Raw genomic sequence first — 10,388 nt, 5'->3', positions numbered from 1 at the left:
TTCAATGTGCTTCCATTTAGAAAGTAAGATAAAAGAATGCAAACTTGCACAAAGGGTACTTGAGAGTGATTTACAGATCACACACGTTCACAGTTAGCAACTCTCATGAATGAGTTTGCAAAGCATGCAGTAGAAGAGACTACAGAAACTAACATTCTAAATTTAAGTTTTAAAATATGTTTATTGTGATTTAAAGCTAAAGTTATTCATTACTTATCCAACATATTAGTGCAAACAATATTCTTTCACTTCCTCTGGGGCTTCTTTAATCTTATCTGGATTTATTTTCTGTGTATTTCTAAGTAATCAAAAGTTATAGGCTTGATATCTCTTGAGTTAAAAACATCCCTTGTGTTCCTGCTGTTTCTTTTGTATTTATTCATTTTTTTAGTGAGTCTCTAAAACAAGGATTAAAAAAAAGTCAAATAAGGTTATTTCAATCAGAAGGAATCAGCAATTTGATTTTTTCCAATGTTTTAGGTAAACATTCCTGTTAAAACAGCAATTGATCTAAGTTGCTGTTAATGAGTAGCTGAAAACATTCTGTTAGGCATTCCTCCAGCAGATGTGCACATTCAGAACTATCGTAATGAAGCTGAAGTTGAAAGTACTTAACTCATCTTTCCTTTTAATAAGTAAAATTATTCACCAGAACCTTCATTTGAATTATAGTCCAAAAGAAACCTAAATATACTCACAATACATTCATAAATAGAACTGTTGAGTAATTTTATGACTAAATTGAGAATGACAATTTGTCAAAGTTGAAGTGTTTTGCAGAAATGTCAGTGATTCAACAAACTTTCATCAGTGTGCTGGCAAAGCACCCACCAGGGCTTGCCTGGTTCCTGGCTAGGACCCAGGCCCTGCAGCTCTGGCCAGCCGTACTATATGGGGTTTTCTAAGAGCCAGGAGGCTGAAAACACTTGGAACCCTGTGTCACAAGAGTGCTTCCTACAGAAAAGTGCCAAACCCTTGAACTAGAGCTATACTGAAGCTCTCAGAGACTCCAGACTCAATGCTGTGGAGCCAGGAGACTGGACAGCAGCACGACACCAGCCTCAAAACCAGCACAGCACTTGTACCTCAGCAATGCACAATGCAGCCCTGAGAACCTCAGCTAACCGTGCTGTCAGAGCTTTCAGATTTCATGCTCCAAACCTGGCAGCCCTGGCTGTCTGGGGGTGCTTATAACCCAGGCTGCACAGAAACTGAAATTCACTGGGAAAATTCTTCTTGACTGGAGTAACTTTTTGAGTTGTGTTTAAAAACTTAAGTCATGTCTATATGTCATGTGTCTGTAGCATAGTCTAAGTATACTAGAGCTAGGTCTAAACTACATAGCTCAGGAATTGCTAACAGTACAGCTATGGAACCACTGGCTGACCCTCCAGTAACTAGCATCTTCCTAGATGAGCTTTACAGCCTGGTGCAAAACCATGAAATACTAACAGGTATTTGACCAGCAAACTGATAAGAAAACCACAAACTGCTTCATCTTGACTGGAACTGTATCTCTCGCTAATTAACTCAGGATGGCTAAACCAAGAATACACCACACTTCCCAGGGAAGATGAAACCTTGAAGTGTAAAGGTAAGGCTATTCTTTTTTGCCATAACAAAATACATATGGAAAAAGCATGGAATTTACAGGCAGGTGTGAGGGGAAATGAGTGGTAGCTGCATTATTCAGTGCAGAGAAAATATATATGATGTGTTAACACATGGTAGAGTGTGAAGAATGCATGCCTGTATGTATAAAATAATATATATATTTACAGCGCTAAGCAATTTGCAGTTTAGGGAGTGGTTATCATAGTATCTGTTGAATCCATACGGAAAACTCTGTTTGCTGTAAAGTTTGGTTAAATTTAAACTACAAATTAATCTGTAAAGATGCTCCTACTCTACCTATTTATTTATGGTAATGATGAGAGCTGACAGCCTTATCATTATGTTCCATGGGACCAATGTTACTGCCATAAGTACTTTCTGCTTTCCTAGTAGACCATTTTAAAGGTCTTACTTAGGATTTCAACTCGGTCCTTATCAGTGAGACAGAAGACAGGCACAGGGAAGTTCCTGAAAACTTCCATTAACTCATCTTTGGAAAAAGGATGTTGTTGCATAAATATCAAATGGAACTTCCTAATTCTCCCATGCTACTTCCATACATCTTCCCCAAATCATATATTTGAATTTTTATCACTGCCTTATAGAAATATAAAACTTCACACCTCATTCAGATTGGAAAGTTGGGAACATTATAATACTATCTGGGATTTAAATTTATTTTATTATTATAGGCAGGCAAGGTTTGGGGGATGGTTTTGTTTCATTAAGTTGTTTTGTTTGTTTTTTCCTCTTTCTTATTTCCTGGGACCCAAAAAGACTGACTGCTTGGCAGAAACACTTGGTTCTGGGCACTTGCTTTCCCTCATTATCTCTGAAGAAAAAAAATACCTCTTTTGTTCCCCTTACCGCTTCACTAACTTATCCAAATATTCATTTCTCTTTTAAGAAGAAAAAGAGAACTGAAATCATGCAGAAACTATGCCTTATATATTAAGAAAAACATTATCATTCAGGCAAAGTGCTAAGCACTCAGATAATAAAACAGAATAATTCTATTTCTAGGGTTTTCCATTTCATGTTTTTTCATTCTCAGCTTAACTTGAGCAATTTAAGACAGACTTTGTATGATATAAAAGAAACATTTTCTGCACCAAACTTTGGGATTATATTACAAATAATTTATCTGCATTCAATCATGACATTTTTATACAATATCATTAGCAAAAAATAAAATAAATGGTGACATCTCAGATGGTGTGAACTGGCAAAGCTCTTCTGACTCCAGTGGAGTTCTGCCAATTTCCACATTGGCTGAGACTTTGGACCTTAAACTTTTATTATAAAATTAGAAAGGAATAAATTACAAATTCTCTCTCCCTGAATAATGCAGCATCAAAGAAACAAAAGTCTTCTATCCAAATAAATTTAAAACCATGTGACATAGTATACTTATTTAACAGTAACTGCACCTGAGGTACATTATTGGCAAGGTATCTGTGTCAGAGGTGAAAAATTTGCATTGTAATAAATGCAATGAGGCTTTTCAGTTTGAGAAATACTTTTGAGAAACCTGATTATATGATTAATTTTTCCTTTCTTTTTGTCCATAATGAAGTGAAAAATCTACACTCCCATGAAACACACAGAACTGTTTTCTTTTCTCATCCATGTCCATATGGTACAACAAGCTTGGATCCAAAACATTTTCTCATGAGTGACGGTAAATGCCTCATCATTATTTTGAGCATATGGTAACATTTTATATTGTTCTCCTATTTATAAATACTTTATTATGATTTAATAAATGGTGTAGAAGATATATTCAGTCTGGTTCATAAATATAGCAGGCATTCTATATACCCCCCTTCAGCAAACATGTGCAGGTATAACAGTCATTAGAGTAACTAGCAGTAACTACACCTGTCAATTGTTAAAAATCAATTGCATTATACAATCTTAATTCCTTATTAAATATTATAACTGACAATATAGTAATTTTGATTTCCAGTTCAAAAATATCCCAACATAAAGTAAACTCTGTATCTGTCTTCAATGCACGATACTCACAAGAACTCTCCATGAGCTCTGCTCTGCGCTGCTTTCCTCTTTCAGAGCTCAGCACTCCTCAAAGTACAGAACCTAGCCCAGGAATAATGAGTCTTGGTGTGGCAAACATCTAAGTAGCCAAAGGGTACCAAATCAACATGCCAAAGCCTACAATACACTGCAACAATAACAAACAAACAAAAAAAAAAACCCTCTGGTTATCTACTCAGAAACCAGCAAGTCCAAGTTGTTTTTCATTAAAAAGTGGACCAGGAATTTCCTTCTGGGGTTCTTTAGTCAGACCTAAAGAATCCCACAGAGCTTTGGGGCTTCATTTAAGGGCTCTGAGATGATTCAGTATAAACCCTTAAATCAAGTGGAATTTGTTAAATGGCAGTGACAGAAGCATCATATCATAAACCAAAATGATGACAGGGAGAGTTACGGCACACTGCTAATGATTAGGCACCTGCTTTAGCCAGCAAGACTCCTTGGCTTCTGTGCAGTCAATGTGAGGACACTGGTGTGCACCCTGGAGACAACCCATGACTCTCAGCTGATGGTAATGGGTCCCCAGGGCACATACTTGCACAGGTTAATTAGATGGCTCGCATTGGGTTGTGTGAATTTCTCTTCTATATACAAATATGTTTAGAATTTGATTAAGAGAAAACTTCCTTGGTTTTGTTTTGTTTGTTTGTTTTTTAAGAGATCAGGAGGAAGGCAAAAAAAATGTTTAATGGCAATGGCCTGGGAAAAGCAATTTTGACACTGCAGGCAAAACTGTCAACTCGTCTAAATCAACGTACCACTTACTCCTTCACAGAGCTCTGCAAACGCATGAAACCTAAGACTCTGGCTATATACACTGTTAGGAAAAGGTTAACAGTTACTCTAGGAAAGTGGCTATCTGGAGGAGGAAGCGCCCATAGAGAAGGCAGACACACTGAAGGTAAATTCTAAATTGTTCATGTTTAAGATTAAATTAGTTCAACATTTTTAGCAGTGAGAACCAGACAGTGGTTTTGGGAGTGCCATTGCATGTGACTTTTCTACATATGTTCAATGTGCGTATCCAGCCAAAAGAAAGGCATTTGGCCTCTGGACCTCATACACTGCCATTCTGCATCTATTCCTAAACTGAAAAGGCTCAAAGGAAAAATTTCTTATGGGTTCAATCCTACCCACACTAAAGCATCAGAAACAGAAAATAAGCAAACTATGCTCATTTAGGTATGCATCCATACCTTTATTTTTGAATACCTTGTTTAAGTAGTGTACCTAACAGTGCAAAGACACAACGTTCCTGTACAGGATGCCAAAGCAAACTTCATAAGAGCAGGAAAATCCCAGTAAGTAAAATGTCTTAGCCAGGTATTATTAGTTAACACAATGGAATTGCTCATCCTCTCCCCAAAACCTCACCCATCCCGCACAATAATGCAATGGCACAGGATCAAACTAAGTAACCCAGAAAGCTATTTTCCACCTCCAACAACCTTCTTTTTTTTTTCCTTTTTTTTTCTTCTTTTCTTTTTAAGCTAAATTCTTGCCTTTTGGGAAGTGTATTTCCTAACATAACACAATTTCTGGAGCAACAGAAACATGGGCAATCATCTCTAATCAGAAGGAAAATAATAATAATAATAATAAAGGCTGTTTGAAAAACTATTTAAAAACAAATAAAACAAAACCAGTTAATTTTTCCAAAGGCCCACAGCAATTTCAGGGTAGCTGCTGTCAAAAAGAGTCAGACAGGCTGTCAGAAAGTAAATGTACCTTCTGGCTGTGAAGAATGCTTGTCCCTAAGGAAGCCATGTTTCAAAAATTATTTAAATCTGAGACAGAACTCCTTTTTTTGTAGGTGTTTTTTTATTTGTTTGCTTGGTTTTGTTTTTTATCTTTCATTAGAACAGCAATGTATCATCACATCATAACTGTGTAAGTCCTTAGTGGTAATAACTCGTATTACTGAATCTCAGAAGCAAAAAGCTCCAGGTATCAAGGCAAGTTTTATAGGGTGGATTTCTCAAGGGTTTAGTTCACTGGTTTGGTATCTGCAAGCCAGAGCTATTTAGGTTTACACTCAGTGTCTGACATGTTGAAGATTTTATTGCATTCAGAAACTGGCAGAACACATACTGAGAAAAATGTGTAAGAGGCAAGTAGAAAGTGTGTTGTCAGATTCTTAGTTCATTTAAGGTTACAAGAACAGTACTTACACATCTCTTTCAAGTATGCAGAATTCTTAACTTTCAGTTCAATCTAGTGTTAGTGATGTTCAGGCTAGTGATAGTGATAAGCAAATATAAAAGGTTCTAAATTTTTTTTCTTTTTAAATATGGAATTTTTTTATCCTGTTTTGTTTTAAATCTTCATTTCTAGTTAGATTTCATTTCAGTTATTTACATAAATTCTAAATATATACAATAATATTATTATATTTATGTAATTATGTTAACAGCATTAGAGCTGGAAAGGGAAAGAAGGGGAAATTGTTGTAAACTATTTTCTTAAACTATAAACTATTACCATTATTACTAAGTTATTACCTAAACCTTTTGATTTTTGAAAAAATAAAAATAAATAAAAAATAAAAAATCCAGCATTCTGACAAAGACAAGTTCCCCTTTGGTTCTGTGGGAAATTCTTTTTCTTACAAGCAGGCCAAAATATACCACAGAAATATTGCCCCTTTTTGGTACAGAATTCCGGCAACACATAGCTCACTTCTTGGCCAGAAACTGGAAATGCAGAAGAGCATGAAAATGAAAAGTAATGAGGGTGGAGAGGAAGGAAACATTCCAAACTTGTCAAGCCTAAAGAAATGTTAAGTTTGGGTCCAGTTCAAGTTTTGGGTGAAGACTTAACTCATTTTTTATTTTCTTCAAAATGCCTCAGCACCCTCAGGGAGTATTCTCTTCCTAGAGAGCTCTTAGAAAAGCATATTTTTTCACTGACAAAAGGATCAGCAAATGGACCCTGATGCCAAAAGTTTGAAGTTAAACCAGTTACTGTGGCAAGTTTCACTTGCATGTTTGTTCCTTAAAAAAGATTTTTTCCTTTGAAAGGATTTTAAGAGATTATGTGGAACTTGTGTATTTAGTGACTCTTCATATTGCCAAATGAGACAAAGACAGTTGTCTATTATATTACATGCAATGAAGCAAAAATGACGTCTTTATGCTTTAGTTTCAAAGTCTCTTATAAACTGGAGTTGTTCCTTTAAAATATATTTTCTAAAGACATTTACAGCTAGAAATGTGCTGCTGATCCAAAACATCAAGAAAAGGAACAGAGGAAGAGGGAGGATCTCTGAATAATTTAAAGCAGCCTCCTCATTCAAAAGTCATTCTCTTTTAATCTCTTACACTTTGTAGCCAGAGACTTTATGCTGGGCTCTGGCAGAAAGTCAGGAAACAATATATCTGCAGCTTTAGAGCAGGATGAAAAGAAACAACAAAATGTACAGGAGACCCACTGCAAATTCTACTTCTACACAAAGTTTGTTTTGCAGGTATTTGTCTGCTTCCACAGATACAGTACACTGCTTGAGGACAGAACCTCTGCCCATCGCCTGCCCTCTACCCACAAAAGACATGAGATGAGCATGCACACACATGTATGTGCATGAGTATACACAATTCACTCTGTTAGAACAGATGTTTTTTATTAACCGTTGATATTTATGTTACTTTTGATAATGAGAACTCACTATCAGAAAATTGAATGAAAAAAAGTAATCTGTATCACTAACAAAGACAACAATTAATAAACAATTAAGCCCAGCCAAAGTTCACTTACCTAGAGTTTATGAAAGAAGACTTTAACAACTGTAATACTTCCTTTTTTTGCCATAACCACTTTTAAAACAACAATTAATAAACAACTGAGCCTGGCCAAAGTTCCCCTATCTAGAGTTTCTGAAAAAGACTTTACTAACAAACTGTAATACTTCCTTTTTTTGCCATAATCACTTTTCAAAAGACCAGACAGGCCTATTTTAAAGGCTCTCTTAGTGTATTAGATAAGGGAATAGGGATCATCTGTCTTGAAGGAATACCTTACAAAGATACAAAGACTTAACAAATAGAGGCCACCTGTCTTGAAGGAATACTTTACAAAGACACAAAGACTTTACAAAATCAGATAACCTAGAGAAGAAAGGCCTCCTAGACATCTACTCATCAGCTGACTACATCTACAATTAGAAGAGCTCTAAATCACCAACTTTTCCAGCCTTTAATGCAAGCCACAGCTTTTTGGTCAACCATCTGTCTTTTCTATACCTTGCAAAGTATTCTCAAACTTTTGCATACTGTTTACTGTTTCCAAAAAACTTTTTTTTTTGCTCCCCTCCTTCCTCCTCCATTTACAAAACTTTCTGCTCTTCTTCCACAATACCTTTAAATGAAATGTATATAAAGAGAAGCAGTATTAAAAACATTTTTTTCCTTTGAATTAGCATTTAGAATATAGCAATATCCTATCAACATAAAGCTTCTGAGAGACCACCAACAAACATAGTGTGAGAGTCACTAACAACTTCAGTAATTGTTTTGGTGTTCTGTTCCACTACAGAAGTGATCAGAGAATTGTTTCCTGGAGAAACTGTGCCTTTATTCTTACAAATGCTTACAAAGGATTCACGTGAATGTAGAGAAAGACCATTTTCAGTTTTTCAGGGAAAATATTTGCAATTGTTTTCCTAAAAAGAGGAAAGAAAGGCTGTGACGTGGTATCTGAGAATATGATAATATTTCAACTGACTCTGACAATACCATTCAACAAATCTTTACATCAAATATTTACCTTTCAAAGATTTTTTCTTGCTTTTGTATATTAAAACTATCAAATACCTGTTTTCTTCTCATCTTTGCTATAATGCATATTAATTAGAGATTCCAAACAAAACTACTCAGGGTGGAATGTGTGCTTTCCTTTTACTTTGTCATTAGGTTGAAAAATCTTTTCTTTACTTTGACAGTGTCCCATTTCCTCTATTAAGTTGTTTGAATCTGTTTCCTCTGCTAAACTGTTGACACAGTTTACCCATGCCTATGTAATTTTTTCATTGAAGTGTTTAACATTAATTGTTACTGTACTTTCAAGCCAAATAGAATTTTTATGAGTTGGCTTTACTTCTTGTTCAATGGTCATGTGATAGCAAATACCATGCAGTATGAACTATTGAACTATTTGCCTAATTATTACATCTGGTTTACTGTATCCCACACAACTAGCATGTTTTAACTGAAGGGCAACAAAGATCTCTAGTTTATCATTGATACTCTTAAACTGGCACATAATGATACTATTGGGTTCTGAAAGAGTCCTTCCTAAATCTCATCATATGCCTTTATGTTAAAACAATTAACTATGTCTGGATACAAAGAGCAGATCAGAACATCTCTCTGCAGACTGTGCAAGGAAAGGCATTCAGTGGACAGAATATTTCATAAAAGAAGATGACCTTGAAAACAATTTCTGGTTTAAAAGCAAACAAACAAAGAAACAAAAACAGGTGTTTGAAATGAATTGTATGAAATGCATTACATTATACCAGCAAAGCATTTAAGAAAAAACAAGGGGACTACATCCAAAAGCACTAGAGGGAAATACTATGAGATAAGACTTTTCATATTTAATAGTTTTGCTAAATCTAAACATGCAACTGAGGGTCTATGCTTTACTTTTAAATGGAGAGAGTGACTAGTTAGGCCAAATCCATGAACAAACAGGAACAAGAATGACTAAACCATTTTTAATTCATAACTCTTAATTTTAGTTTAAAATAAAATCAGCCCTTCTTGATTTATTTTAAGTCCTTTTTTGTATATGGCAAAATAAAAAATAAATAAAATAAATATAAATATAAAATAAATATAAAATATAAAATAAATATAAAATATAAAATATAAGAGTAACCTAAGTGATCCAAAGTCACAAAAGCTGTCCTTTGCAATCATCTGTGCTATTATGCAAGTTTGTACGAGATGCAATTTTCAGTCACAAATCGTTATATGAAAATTTTAAAAAAACATCACTACTAAAGTGACTCTCTGAGTGCAAAGCCAAACAAACATGATAATGAAAGAAATACAGGGGGAAAAAAGCAAACTTAAATTCAGTACATTGTGAAAAACATTACGTAGAACACAACAACATGCCTCCATGAAGTTCTCAGTTGCTTCATTTAAATCTAATATAAACCTGAAATTTATTACCAATCATTGCTGTCAGTGGAACATTTTGGGAAGGGAAACCAATAGCAAGGGCAACAATACAGGTGTCAAATATTCTAAGTATCTTGCTATCGCTCGCTTCATCTAATATTTTATATTAACTTGATACTGATCAATAACAAAAATTATTCAATTAGCTCTCTAACTAGCAAGCTAGTACACTTTTTGACATTTTTTGACATTTCAACAGGTATGTGAAAATATGGAATGACATACCATATTTTTACTTGAAGAATAGTTTTAATTTTGGATTTTTGTATGGCGAATATGATAAAACATCAATATATTAAACTTTTTAATAACAAAGTAACTGCAGAGAAAACAGAATCTGGGCTGCAAATCATGAATGGCCATCAAGCATTATGCAATGCCAAAAAAAAAAAAGAGGGGGGGGGGGCGGGGGGGCATCATATGGGTAGGCAGTAATGTTGAAAGAGAGGTAGATGGAACTATAAATTCCAGCTGAAGTTTTCAAGTAACAAATTACCTTTCAAGCTGCTTGTGGCAAGGAGACATCCTGAT

At 34.9% G+C, this 10,388-nt stretch overlaps 1 long non-coding RNA gene across 2 annotated transcripts in view; it reads left to right on the top strand.

Annotated features, from left to right (window-relative positions):
- Positions 1-1,095: 1,095 nt before the first annotated feature.
- Positions 1,096-10,388, top strand: part of LOC118243635 (uncharacterized) — a 57,170-nt gene continuing 47,877 nt past the window's right edge. Inside the window, exons 1-2 of one of the 2 annotated variants that reach the window (XR_007708609.1) lie at positions 1,096-1,594; positions 3,191-3,295. This is a non-coding gene — a long non-coding RNA (uncharacterized LOC118243635). The remainder of the gene's footprint in view (positions 1,595-3,190; positions 3,296-10,388) is intronic. The other variant, XR_004777297.2, reaches the window with a different exon arrangement.

This window comes from Cygnus atratus, chromosome 8 (genome assembly GCF_013377495.2).
Source record: "Cygnus atratus isolate AKBS03 ecotype Queensland, Australia chromosome 8, CAtr_DNAZoo_HiC_assembly, whole genome shotgun sequence".
NCBI classification, from domain to species: Eukaryota; Metazoa; Chordata; class Aves; order Anseriformes; family Anatidae; genus Cygnus; species Cygnus atratus.
This window is presented reverse-complemented; position numbering and strand designations above follow the sequence as displayed.